Source organism: Pelmatolapia mariae, linkage group LG13 (assembly GCF_036321145.2).
Source record: "Pelmatolapia mariae isolate MD_Pm_ZW linkage group LG13, Pm_UMD_F_2, whole genome shotgun sequence".
Taxonomy (NCBI): domain Eukaryota; kingdom Metazoa; phylum Chordata; class Actinopteri; order Cichliformes; family Cichlidae; genus Pelmatolapia; species Pelmatolapia mariae.
Window position 1 is genome coordinate 28,687,652 of NC_086238.1, and position 15,326 is coordinate 28,702,977.

Sequence of the window (15,326 nt, forward strand, 5' to 3'; positions counted from 1 at the left end):
AAATTCCGTTGTTTTCATTCAAATTATGTTGTTTGTTTTAAAATTCCATTGTTTTCTTTCAAATTCTGTTGTTTTCCTTTAAAATCCATTGTTTTCATTCAAATATTGTTGTTTTCATTCAAATTCTCTTGTTTGTTTTCAAATTTTGTTGTTTTCATTCAAATTCTCTTGTTTGTTTTCAAATTACACTATTTTCATTCAAATTCTGTTGTTTGTTTTTCAGATTCCACTGTTTTCATACAAATTCTGTTGTTTTCTTTCAAATTCCGCTGTTTTCATTCAGATTCTGTTGTTTGTTTCAAATTCTGTTGTTTTCCTTCAAAATCCATTGTTTTCATTCAAATATTTTTGTTTTCATTCAAATTCTGTTGTTTGTTTTCAAATTTTGTTGTTTTCATTCAAATTTTGTTGTTTTCATTCAAATTCCATTATTTTCATTCAAATTCTGTTGTTTGTTTTCAAATTCCACAGTTTTCATTCAAATTCTGTTGTTTTCATTCAAATTCTGTTAATTGTTTTCATATTTTATTGTTTTCTTTCAAATTCTGTTGTTTTCATTCAAATTCTGTTGTTTGTTTTCAAATTCTGTTATTTTCATTCAAATTCTGTTGTTTGTTTTCATATTCCGTTGTTTTCATTCAAATTCTGTTGTTTCCTTTCAAATTCTGTTGTTTGTTTTCAAAGTCCGTTGTTTTCATTCAAATTCCACTGTTTTCATTCAAATTCTGTTATTTGTTTTCATATTCCATTGTTTTCTTTCGAATTCTGTTCTTTTCATTCAAATTCTGTTCTTTGTTTTCAAATTACATTTTTCATTCAAATTTTGTTATTTTTATTCAAATTCTGTTATTCGTTTTCAAATTCCGTTGTTTTCATTCAAATTCCACTGTTTTCATTCAAATTCTGTTATTTTTTTTGAAATTCCGTTCTTTTCATTCAAATTCTGTTGTTTCCTTTCAAATTTTATTGTTTGTTTTCAAATTTTGTTGTTTGTTTTCATATTCCGTTCTTTTGATTCAAATTCTGTTGTTTCCTTTCAAATTATTTTGTTTATTATCAAATTCTGAAGTTTTCATTCAAATTATGTTGTTTGTTTTCAAATTCCACTGTTTTCATTCAAATTCTGTTGTTTTCATTCAGATTCCGCTCTTTTCATTCAAATTCTGTTTTTTTTTTCAAATTCTGTTGCTTGTTTTCATATTCCGTTCTTTGGATTCAAATTCTGTTGTTTGTTTTCAAATTCTTCTGTTTTCATTTAAATTCTGTTATTTGTTTTCAAATTCCGCTGTTTTCATTCAAATTCTGTTGTTTGTTTTAAATTCCACTGTTTTCATTCAAATTCTGTTGTTTTCTTTCAAATTCCGTTGTTTCCTTTCAAATTCTGTTGTTTGTTTTCATATTCCGTTCTTTGGATTCAAATTCTCTTGTTTCCTTTCAAATTTTGTTGTTTGTTTTCAAATTACAGTTTTCATTCAAATTCTGTTGTTTCCTCTCACATTCTGTTGTATGTTTTAAAATTCTGTTGTTTTCATTCAAGTTTGGCTGTTGTCTTTCAAATTCTGTTCTTTTCATTCAAATTCTGTTGTTTGTTTTCAGATTACACTGTTTTCATTCAAAATCTGTTGTTTCCTTTCAAATTCTGTTGTTTGTTTTCATATTCCGTTCTTTTCATTCAAATTCTCTTGTTTTCTTTCAAATTCCGTTGTTTTCATTCAGATTCTGCTCTTTTCATTCAAATTCTGTTGTTTGTTTTCAAATTCCGTTCTTTTCATTCAAATTCTGCTGTTTTCATTCAAATTCTGTTGATTGTTTTCAAATTCTGTTCTTTTTCATTCAAATTCTGTTGTTTGTTTTCAAATTACACTGTTTTCATTCAAATTCTGTTGTTTCCTTTAAAATTTTGTTGTTTGTTTTCATATTCCGTTGTTTTCATTCAAATTCTGTTGTTTGTTTTCAAAGTCCGTTGTTCTCATTCAAATTCCACTGTTTTCATTCAAATTCTGTTATTTGTTTTCATATTCCATTGTTTTCTTTCGAATTCTGTTCTTTTCATTCAAATTCTGTTCTTTGTTTTCAAATTACAGTTTTCATTCAAATTTTGTTTTTTTTATTCAAATTCTGTTGTTTGTTTTCAATTTCCGTTTTTTTTACTCAAATTCCACTGTTTTCATTCAAATTCTGTTATTTTTTTTGAAATTCCGTTCTTTTCATTCAAATTCTGTTGTTTCCTTTCAAATTTTGTTGTTTGTTTTCAAATTTTGTTGTTTGTTTTCATATTCCGTTCTTTTGATTCAAATTCTGGTGTTTAACTTTCAAACTCTGTTCTTTTCATTCAAATTCTGTTGTTTGTTTTCAGATTACACTGTTTTCATTCAAATTCTGGGATCCGTTCTTCGTACCTCGCTTACTACATCCAAGATCAAATGACACATCCAAGATCAAATCATCGCGCCAACTTTGAGCTCGCTAATCCGGTTCTCCGAACACACCTGTTGTTGACGATTAGTATAGCTGGATGAAGTAATGTGAGATCACTGGGTGGCTTAAAAGGGGCTACGCATCGATAGTAGAAACATTGATCGGCAACCCTGTGATTGGTTGGCGACGATGTCGAAGGAGCGCGCTCAGTATTTTACGGCAGCAGAGCAAGAACTCTTGATTGAGGGATTTCAGGAGTTTCGGAGTTTAATTAAAATGCAAGGGAACACTGCAAAGGCTGCAAAAGCAATGAGAGAGGGCTGGCAGAAAGTTGCTGACAAATTAAACTCGTAAGTAATTTATTATATTATATTACATTATATCCTCTTTCACATTAGAGCCACAACAGGACCCACTAGAACATGGGAACAAGTAAAAGTGAAATATAAGAATATTCTACAGAATGGTAATATTTATCACTTATATTGCTTTTAGTCTCTTGAAAAGAGACCCTGAAATAATCTGTTTGTTTGTAAATAATACCCTCATGGGAAAATCGATATCTCTCTATGAGCACACTGTCGCGCTGAGCCAAAGGATCCTGTCTATCCCGCAATATACGCTGAATTCTGAAAACTCTCCTTATCAATCTTGCACCTTCCACAATGGGTTGCTCGCGTACAAACGGACAGGACATGGCTGCGACAGACTTCCCAAATCCACCTTCGCTTTTATAGCCGTGGTCTCTCATCTTGATTACACGAAGTAATTTACTATTACTACTCTAAAATATGAATTACATCTGAAATAATCAAATACATGTAATAGAATGATTAATAGTACATTTCCTTTTTTTAGGAAATGACCTGTATGTATCTGTATGACATCAATAAAAGAATCAAATACTGCATTATCTTTAGTTACATTGATAATATTTATTTATGGAAAAACAGTGGCGAAATATCGCTGTTGCTTTCGTATAACTGAAGCGGACATACCTGAGTGGCCGCGATCTAATCCTGTTTACATAAAGTAAGCCTGCTCCCAAGCAGGTTTACGCTTACGGATCTGTTGCTATGACAGCAAGTCCCGGATGAGCTTCGGAGAACCGAACGATCCAAGATCACGCGAAATCGTCAACAATCAAATCCAGCTAACTTACTTAGCGAGGTACGAAGAACGGGCCCCCGTTGTTTCCTTTCAAATTCTGTTGTTTGTTTTCAAATTCAGTTGCTTTCATTCAAATTCTGTTCTTTTCATTCTAATTCTGTTGTTTCCTTTCAAACTCTGTTCTTTTCATTCAAATTCCATTGTTTGTTTTAAATGTTTGTTCTTTTCATTCAAATTCTGTTGTTTGTTTTCAAATTCTATTGTTTTCGTTCAAATTCCACTGTTTTCTTTTAAATTCTGTTATTCGTTTTCAAATTCCGTTGTTTTCATTCAAATTCTGTTGTTTAGAGTAGAATAGAGAATAGAATAATCCTTTAATTGTCCCATGAGGGGAAATTTGGTTGTATCAGCAGCAAAAACACACATATACAAACAGAGCAGGACACAGAACAGAAGCACAATTTTTACATATTTACATCATGGACAATAGTTACCAGAGCAGAGTACTGTACAGTTGTTTAAATTAGCGTACACATAGTGTGCAAATGGAGCAGGATACTGAAAGATGTTTAAATAGTTAAGAATATTTAGAATGATTAGAAAAGTGCAGATTGTTTATTGTACCTGTGCATTAAAAAGTAGACATGTAACTTCCAATACGTTAGTGTATATATAAGCTGAGAAAAGTAATGTGCAAGTTATAACAGTAGAAGTTGTTACAGCGCTGATGTAGACATCTGTGTTTGTTGGGAGCAGTTCTGATTGTACAGTCTGACAGCTGCAGGGAGGAAGGACCGGCGGGAACGCTCCTTCATGCATCTAGGATGCAGCAGTCTGTCACTGAAGCAGCTCTGCAGTTCAGCAACATTTACATGCATGGGGTGGGAGACTCTGTCCATCAGAGATGTTATTTTGGCCAGAGTCCTTCTGTCTCCCACCACCTGCACTGGGTCCAGGGTGCATCCCAGAACAGAGCTGGCCTTCCTGATGAGTTTATCCAACCTCTTCCTCTCAGCTGCCGATAAACCGCTGCTCCAACATACCACACTGTAAAAAATGACAGATGCCACCACAGAGTCATAGAAGGTCTTTAAAAGCGCTCCCTGTACTCCAAATGACCTCAGTAGAGTCTGCTCTGACCCTTCCTGTAAAGAGCATCAGTGTTAATGGCTCCAGTCCAGTTTATTATTCAGGTGAACACCCAGGTACCTATAAGAGTCCACAATCTCAATGTCCACTCCCTGGATGTTCACCGGTGTCAGTGTGGTGGGTCTGCGTCTCCGGAAGTCCACCACCAACTCCTTGGTTTTTCCGGCGTTGATCAGCAGGTGGTTCTGCTGACACCAGTCCACAAAGTCCAGTTTGTTTTCAGATTCCACTGTTTTCATTCAAATTCTGTTGTTTTCTTTCAAATTTCATTGTTTTCATTCAGATTCCGCTCTTTTCATTCAAATTATGTTTTTTGTTTTCAAATTCTGCTGTTTTCATTCAAATTCCACTGTTTTCTTTCAAAATCTGTTGTTTGTTTTCAAATTCTGTTGTTTTCATTCAAATTATGTTGTTTTCATTCAAATTCCATTGTTTTCTTTTAAATTCTGCTATTTGTTTTCAAATTCCGAGGTTTTCATTCAAATTCTGTTGTTTGTTTTCAAATTCAGTTCTTTTCATTCAAATACTGTTCCGGAATCACAACATTCACCCAACAATCCGCAATCACAACATTCCCACAACATTCTGGAATCACAACATTCCCCAACATTTCGCCAATATTCCGGAATCACAACATTCCCCAATGTTCCCCAATGCTTCCAGAATCACAACATTCCCAAACATTCCCCAACCATTCCAGAATCAAAACATTCTCCCATCATTCCAGAATCAAAACATTCCCCCAACATTCCTCCAACATTCCAGAATCAGAAGATTCCCCCAACGTTCCGCCAACATTCTGGAATCACACCAAATAGCTGCTCAGTGCGTGTCAGAGTTTGAAAGCTGCTGAGGGCGTGTCAGAGTACGAAAGCTGCTGTGGGCGTTTAAGAGTACGAAAGCTGCTCAGGGTATGTCAGAGTACAAAAAATGCTCAGTGCCTGTCAGAGTACGAAAGATGCTCAGTGCGTGTGAGAGTACGAAAGATGCTCAGTGCGTGTGAGAGTACAAAACATGCTCAATACGTGTGAGTGTACGATAGCTGCTCAGTGCGTGGGAGAGTACGAAAGCTGCTCAGTGCGTGTGAGAGTACGAAAGCTGCTCAGTGCGTTTCAGAGTACGAAAACTGCTTAGCGCTTGTCAGAGTACAAAAGTTTTTCATTGCCTGTCAGAGAACGAAAGCTGCTTAGCGCGTGTCAGAGTACGAAAGCTTTGCATTGCTTGTCAGAGAACGAAAGCTTTTCATTGCGTGTCAGAATACGAAAGCTCCTATTAATGGCTCATAGAAGTCTAATGAACTTTATGTATGTTTCCTAATCTGTCACCCTTATCAGTGGCTCATGGTTACTTAAGGCCTATGTCTGTATTTGACCACAGAGGTAGAACATCATTCAATCCTGCCAGCTGCCTATCTTGGCACCTTTTCAATGATGACAGACTCCACTTTGTCTGCAGCAAGACAGCTCATAACTTTTTTACAGTGTCTCCCTGTCCTCATACTTCTATATATTCTTCTGTAATAGATAACTATACACTATCATTGCAATGTACACTACAGCTCAAAAGCTTGAAGTCAATTTTCACCTGGTTTATAATAGAGATGGCACGATACCACTTCTTTATGTCCGATACCGATATCATAAATTTGGATATCTGCCGATACCGATATGAATCCGATATAGTGTTTTTAATCAATAAAACTGTTTTTTTTTAATATCTTGCTGCATTTTGTATAAGTTCATACTCAAGTTTAAATAAACAACAACACTAAAGCTATTCTGTTATACCTGTATGTAAAAAATACACTGCACCCAAAATATTTCATAGTTCAGCAACACTGATCAATCTAATAAACTTAAACCTACTCCATCCTCCCTACTCTGGTATTTTAAAGAGTACTTAGCAGAAATATTAAGCAACCTAACTAATAGGGTTGCAAACTCCCAGCAAAAACAATAGGGAACCACCCCCCACCTCATGATGCTTAACCCTAGAACACTATCGCTGGGTGATTTTCACCCGAGCAAATACATTTACATGATTTCTCTCTCCTGCAGCTGTTAGTGTGTCGAGGAGATTGTGCCTTCACCAGGGAAGTCTCAAATGTCCCAGGAATGGGTGTATCAAAGACCAGCTTTCCAGCGTCATTTTTTTTTTTTTAGGATTTTTTTGTTCTTGAATTCCAGAATTTTCTGTAATTTTGGAGCATTATTTTAGCATCCCCCATGACACTTTTTTTCATTTTGTTAGACATGGCACAGTTGAAAGTAAAAGCTGACCACTCTGATTTGTCATGTGTTTGATATATTTTGATGACAAGTACTTTTTGTTGGTCATATTATATCGGGTAAAAATCACCCGGCATTAGTGATTGTGTTACTATTTATAGCGATAGTGTTCTAGGGTTAATCGATGTATTCAACTTTAATTTGATGCAGGGTGAAAAAAACTGCACAGAAATAAATTATTTTTCAAGAATAATTAAATAGATTCAACATCTTTCTTCAACAGAATTGCAGAATTCACAGATGGTATCTTCCCAAAGGAAAAAGTACTAGCTTACTAGGGTATATTAGACTTAACAGTTACTATATACAATAATGGACTTCTATACATTTTACATCAGATTAAAACTTTGGGTGTAAGATTCAGATAATTATTTATTAAAAGCTAGATATTTTAAATTAGAATAAAAAAGAAAAGTATGTCTTTGTGCCCCCTTTTCCCTGTTCATGCCCTATCGGCCCCGCTGGCTAAACTTTGCTAGATCCGCCCCTGCACAGTTACCAGCCGTCAGCTATGTAGAAAAGGATCCTGGTGTAGAAAGTAATATTAAATAAATTCTAACAACAGCTTATCAAGCTTAAACGTGCTGCTGTTGTTCAGCCATTGGTTTCCTCTTTCTGGCGCGAAGTGGGCCAAAAACAAAGACGAGAGACAGACTCGCGACAGAAAAGCCGGTCAGCTGATCATTAAGCAGTTTCACGATTGAAGTAGCAGCAGGAGAGGGAGAGAGAGGAGGCAGTCGCTCCATATATCGGTTGTTAAGCTTAACATGGGAACTTTTACAGACATTTAGCGATGAACTTACACACTTGCTTTACTTCTCTCTGGGATCACTTCCTCGGAGATGAAATGCTAGTTTGGTAGCGAGGCTACAAATGCACACAGCCGCTCTATCACGTGACGCACACTGCTCCGATGTGCTACGGTTATGAGCCAAGTTACGCGGTGTCGCAAGTTTTGTGAGGTGTTTTTTTGATATTTAATGGATCGGATTACATTTTTTATTTCTCGCCGATATCCGATCCAGTAATTTAGGTCAGTATCGGACCGATACCGATACGTAATATCGGATTGGTCCATCTCTAGTTTATAACCATGTGATCGGTCCACACAGGAGTGATTGTTACTAAAAATGGGCCCATGTATAACTGTGTAGACATTTCCTAATGCATCATGGGTGATTTAACAGAAATAATTAATTAAACACACATCTGTGAAAACATTACTGATAAATTTCATGTAATATTATGTTAAAGTAAATCTAAATTATTAATTAAAAAACGACTGTTTGAATCTGACCACAAATTTTTGAGCAGTAGTGTGTCTTCTATGCATGTGTCTGTCTGTATCTGTGTTGGAGTCTAATTGTTAAATGTTGTCATTGTGTTTCTTAAATTTGTAAGTCTTAGTTTAAACTATAGGATCAAAGACATTCCTTTGTCTCTGACCACCTCTCTAGCCAATTTGTTGGTGGGGGAGGCTGACGTGGTCTTATTATAGTCACATCCTATCTGAAAGATCTGTTTCTTGTGTGGTAAGCTTCCTGCTTTTATGATCCTTTTGGTGAACAGGAGGTCACACAAACGCACCCCCATGACGCACACACACACACACACACACACACACACACACACACACATACACAGACATACACACACACGTTCTTGCACATGCATACACATGCACACATGCATACACGTGCACACACACACACACACATAGTGCCTTGTCTTTTAGAACCATAGGGGGGTTTTACGAGGGGAGGTGCTTGTGTAAACTGTAAACTGTAACTGTCATGGAAATAAATAGCTGCGAGGAGGGCTGTTTGTTGAAGAAGTTGCTTTGGAGACAGGTGAGGAGCGTTGAGCTCCAAGAGCTTGGTTTCAACCATCCTTCCCTTCCTAGCAAGTAAAAGATGTTTGTCTTGTTTTTGTCGTTAACAAGAATAAGTTTCTAAACGAGCGGGGCCTGTGGAAGCGCAGACCAAACAATCTGATCAAGATTTTGTCATCAGTGCCAACAAAACGCTCATTTGTTTTTTAGCTGTGTCTATCATCAAAATTGAGTTGGAGTGTTTTAACTCTGATGACAATCTCTCCCTAACAAGTCCACTTTATTGTGTGCTCATTTTCTCCTATTAGTGGCTCATACGTATATAATTAGTAAACATGCATTAAGTGCACTAATTTCTCTCGCTTATCAGTGGCTCATGGTTGCTTAAGGCCTATGTCTGTACTTGACCGCAGAGGCAGAGCATCATTCAATCCTGCCAGCTGCCTATCTTGGGAGCTTGTCAAGGATGACAGACTCCACTTTCTCTGCAGCAAGACAGCTCATAACTTTTTTACAGTGTCTCCCTGTCCTCATACTTCTATATATTCTTCTGTAATAGATAACTACACACTGGCATTGCAATCTACATCACTGCTCAAAAGTTTGAAGTTACTTTTCACCTGGTTTATAACCATGTGATCTGTCCACATATCAGTGTCAACAAAACGCTCATTTTTTTAGCCGTGTCTATCATCAGAAATGGAGTTGATGGCAAACTCTCCCTAACAAGTTCACTTTATTGCGTGCTCATCAATCTACTCTACAGCTCAAAAGTTTGAAGCCAGTTAGAAACGTCTTTTTTTTTTCTTAAAAAACCAAGATTATTTTTCATATTTTGTAAACTAGTTGGGAATGCAAATAAATATTATTGCTTAAAACTTGCATTGATCACCAATTATGAATGATGTTTGATAAAATATTAACTGGTGTATGGATCCAACAATAATGGTGGTGTATGGATTCAACAATAATAGCTAGTGTGTAGATTATATTACCTATCCTCAGTTTATCTCATTAAATCTCGGCTTACTAGTGACCCAGCATTTTTCCAAATACAGCAGCGCTAACCAACATAATTTTTTCAAGTAATATAAAAATCAATTTTATATATTACCTTTTTAAACATCCCATTTTTCTTTCTAATGTCATTAAAACAAGTTTGCACATTTGTATAACAACAGTCAGACCTCCAGATCTTTTAAGCTTTCAGTTTTCTTCTCAGTGTCACACATAGATTAGTTTTTGTCTCTTTCAATAAGAAAGTCAAATCTTCAAACCCTAAAGCAATCTTTGTTTCTTTCAATCATTCCAATATTTTTCATCTCCTGTAATATAATTGTAGTTAACCAGGGCTTAGCTACTCTGATCCACAGTGATTTTGGGGGTGTGGATACTTGTTTTTTTTTTTTTTTCACAGGTGCAGAGCCTTTTTCTACAAAATTACGAATAAACTGCATTTTTTAAAAGTACCATTAAGATTAATGTAGACTGACAAGTAACTCAACATTTAACACAGTGATCAGTAGAGAAGAAAGAAAATAACCCATTTTAAAATTTCTAGTTCAGATCAAAATTATTGTTCTGATTAAGGAAACAGTAAATCTGGCCAGATTATTGTCCCGATCCTCCAATTTTCCCTTTCCAATGTGACTAAATACAATTCAACTTTTTAAAATAAAAGCAGATGCACACCCAGATATTTCTTACAGTAATAATCCTCCAACAACCTTTCAAAAGAAACATTTTTTGTCTTTCCTCAATTTTTAGACCAACTGAATCCACAAACCTGAAGCTGCAGACCCCAAATTAACCAAATTTAATATTTCCATAATCAGCACAGTAATTTTTAAGTCTTTGTGTGTTATGTTTACTCACAATTTTGATGCTTGCTTCTTCGACTTGAACCATGATTAGCTCTGCACCATCACTCTGCTGTTTTCTCTCTCCTCATGCTTCTCCTTTATGCGTCCTGTCCTCAGATATAATCCAACCAGCTGCCTCCTTGTTTCCTCCTTGACTTGTATTCGCAAAATTTCTAGTTAAATTAAGAGAAATCCAGAAAGGTTTTCCTGCTTCAAAAGCTCTTCCAGTTGCCTGTCTTCTTGTCCTCCTTTAAATGTGCATTTTTGTATATTTGTATTTATTTGACTTCATATTGCCATGACAACATAACACAGAGCATCTTGGTAGATTAAAGCAGGGAGTTCTGTCCTCTGCAGAAATGCTGGTGTTCCATAGTGATGTAAAAGTATGTTAATAATCTTTAAACAGACACTCACTGATCCTGTAAGGGCAGGAATTTAACTACAAACCCTTTTAGTCCCCATCAGTATCATTCATTCTGCTCTGCCGCAATGGTCACAGTGGCTAGTTTAAGTACGTTTGCCCCATAGAAATCCACTGATGTTCAGTGAGCCCCTTTGATACATATTTAGACCTTCATAATTTTCAGGGTGCATGAGTGTTATATCTCCATCTCATCCTAAATATTTTACCAACATGTAAAAGGCATACGTCCACAAGATTTTGATTTGTTTAATTTTAATTTAAACTTGTTTTATTCTGTGTTGCATGCTTTGAATAATCTTCTTCAGAGTAGACTTTTGGTGTAAGCCAGCGGTCCCCAACCCCCGGGCCTCGGACCGGTACCGGTCCGTGAGTCATTTGGTGCCGGGCCGCGAGAGTTGAGGCTCAGATGTGAAATGTATGGTTTTCAGGGTTTTTATCGGTTTTCAGCGTTATTTTGTTATCGTTTTTATCGTTAACTCGGTTTTCCTGGGTCTTTTCACATGTGTTATGAATAAATCTTCTTTTTTTTTGTTGTATTTATCCGCGACACCTTAAAGGCCGGTCCGTGAAAATATTGTCGGGCATAAACTGGTCCGTGGCGCAAAAAAGGTTGGGGACCGCTGGTGTAAGCTGATAGTGAATGAAAAAAACTATAAAAAGCTGCTGTGGTTTTTATTTTCCAAGAGAGGTAATGCACATAATGCAGAGACGAGCGCACGGGGGATATCCAAATTCTAGGAAGGCAGCCTGCTGCTGTAAACAGGCGGATTCTTCTCAGTCATAGTTCTTAACAACTTGACTGTTTTCTCAAACCACACAAAGAGTGCTATGGTAAATGGTAAATGGACTGGTTCTTATATAGCGCTTTTCTACTCTTCTGAGCACTCAAAGCGCTTTACACAACTTGTGCATTCACCCATTCACACCCATTCGCACAAGCACATTATTCTAAGTGCTTTCTAAGTAACATTCATACACATTCATACTCCGATGGATGCATCGGAGAGCAATTTGGGGTTAATATCTTGCCCAAGGATATTTGGCATGTAGACTAGGCGAAGCCAGGAATCGAACCACCAACCTTCCAATCAGTAGATGACCTGCTCTACCGCCTGAGCTACAGCCACCCTGTGGCTGTTCCCATTAATTATAAATAGCTATATATGAGCAGCTATATTAGCTTTGACTTAACATATGTTAAATAGTATACTTTCCTGTTTTAAAATTTATGATGGCTCAAAATTCAAACCTTACAAATTAAAACCCTGAATCTTCACCACTTGTGTGAACTACAAGTGTGCCATCATTTTTCTTTTCAATCCATTAAGTACCACATTTTACACACTGAACAAGAAAGGAAGTAAGCTCTTCATGGTGACCCCAGAAATTTTAATGTATCACTTTCTAGCATACGGCTGACACTGACAAACATCTTACAGTGCAGTATAAGAGTCCCGCCACAAGGAGACACTAAAGGCTTTCAAACCAACAGTTTCTGCTTCCAAAGCGGCGCCAACCATCACCACCGATCATCGTACTTATGTAACATAGACCATGGATGCATGTTTGAGTTGATACATCACTTAAAGCCACCACTGTTCAGGCATCACATCTGTCCATTAGGTTTCCCTTTCATACACAATATTTTTATCCCTGGGTACTAACTTTTTTGTTGTTGTTGACTGTTTATTTATTTATTTGTTTGTTCGTCAAATGCTCTTGTTGCACTGCTAAATAGGCTGTAGCCAACATGATTTATAAAGGGATTATAAAACTAAGAAATTACTGCATTATTTTACCTACTCCTATTAAACTCACTTTCCTAAAAACTGATTGCAGCTTCTACTTTGTGATGTCAATGTTTTGTCTCTAAATTATTTCATATCATTCTTGGGAGATATGCTTGACAAATGAGAAGTTAACAAGTCACTGCTACCAGCTGAATCAATTCATTGGGGCGACCTGCGTGTTGTGTTGCATTGTCTGATTTGGTCATAGTGTGTAAACACCTCTAGAGGCCACTGTTGTATAGCTTCTGCAAACTGAATTTGCCCGTACCAAAGGTTATACTTAAAATGGCAGCTGCCAGGAAGTCTCTTTGGAAATTTGTGTTCGCCCTTTATGAAATAGATATGTTGTATTACAAGGTACTAATGCACCCTTGCATTGGTAAAATAAATTCTACTAGAATAGCTGATACTCCCTCACAGAAGATTTATTTTGATCTTTTTAAAGCCTTCTTTAAAATTTAGAAAATAAAATGAAAATAGGCATATCAAAACAAGCCTACTAGAAATACTACTCTGCATTACATCCTAACACTTGGCTAAATCCTAATATGTAATTCTGGCTTAATAGTTTATTACACTAAATGTGATTATGCACTGAAAAAAAAACATGTTGGGTTTACTTAATTCAATAGTGGACACTGGTTGCACACAGATGTTTTGCTTTGGCAGGAGCTTAAACAATTGAGTTGAATTAACATAAGTTATTCATATTCAATAAACCTGTGCAATTTGCGTTGATAAAATATGATTAAAACATGTTTTGGTGAAGTAATTTGAGCTCTTGGAATATTTTAATCCTTCACAATTTTCACACTTTATTCCAACACTATTCAGTGACAAACAAACAAAACCATACATTTTCTGAAATACTTGTGGCTTTTTTTCTCGTTTGTTTTTATACTACTTGAACACTAAAGTGACCCTCCAATGTGATGACAGTGCCAGCAGTGGCCCACAGCTCATTTAATACTTTCTCCTAATTGGCTCATAATAGTCTCTCATATGTATGAACTATGAAGCCTATCTCTATTTTAAAATAATGAGTGGGCAATGAGAGCATCTCCTCACGGTGTACTTTACTGACAACAGGACAACAGGGAATACAGAGAACTGACTGAGGACTTGTGGTGCCAGCAGAACCACTTCCAGATCAACACTCTGAAAACCAAGGAGCAGGTAGTGGAGTCCACCTACACCAGTGAACATCCAGAGAATGGGCATTAAGATAGCTGACTCATATAAGTGATCTGACCAATAAACTGATCTGGAGTAACAACAGAGAGTCCATCTACACAAAAGGATAGAGACGGTTGTATTTGCAACAGAGAAGTCTTTTGGAACGGAGCAGGGAGAACTCCTGAAGACCTTCTAGGACTCTGTGGTGGTATTGTCCATGTTTTATGGTGTGGTCTGCTGGGGATAGGAAGAAACTGAACAGGTTGATCAAGAAAACTAGCTCTGTTCTGGAATGCCCTCTTGACCCAGTGGAGGTAGTTATCTCTGTCAGATAAAAGCTCCCACCCCATACAGGCCACCCTGACAACACTAACCTGTTTTCCCTCCAGTGATAGGCTGCTGCACCCACAGTGTGCAAAGGGGAGATTTTGGAGGCCTTTCCCTCCAGCTGCTGTCAGCCTGTACACTGCACAACAGCAGTGAATGTACACCACATATGCACACACTGGTTTCTTTACATATATCACTGTGCAATACCTGTTAATACCTATTAACACCAAACCACTGCACTATGAAATGTTTCATTCTTCTCCTACTAGTAATCTGTATTATTGCATCATATATATAGATAGATATATAGACTTACATATATAAGTACATATCTATTTCTTAGTCTATATTTCTTCTATTTTTGCATAGCATTATTGCTGTTAGGTATGCTGCATGTGTTCATTTGTTCCTGCCTTGTGTACTCTGCTGCAGTAACAATTTGAATTTCCCAACTCTGGGACTAACAAAGGTTATTTTATTTGAAATGTATCTAAACCCAACTGATATCTGGCTAAATTTTCTGCTGAGCATCCAAATCACACTGGACTGAAGTTTACACACTGTGTAATGCCTGATTTCTGTCACGTCCGGTGTGGCAGACGTGTGGAGTTGAAGACAGGACCCAAAATGCGGCAGCTCTGGTGCAGGTGAGTATTTATTGAACAGGAGTAGATACAAACAGAAGTGGCAGGTGAACATGAAACTGGAAAACCTAAACTGGGAAAACCAACCGGAAACAGATATGCAGGGAGGCACAGGAAAATCCACAGGAAGACGGAGAGACGTAGGGAGACCGAGGGAAACAACACAGTCTTTTTTTAGAGATGTCTTAACCTGGTCATGCTGTACCATCCAGATGAAGACCTGAGCCAAAGCTTCTTTAAGTTTCATTTACATGGACATAACTAAGCACAAAAAGAACATGATGGCTGGGGGGGGGCGCAC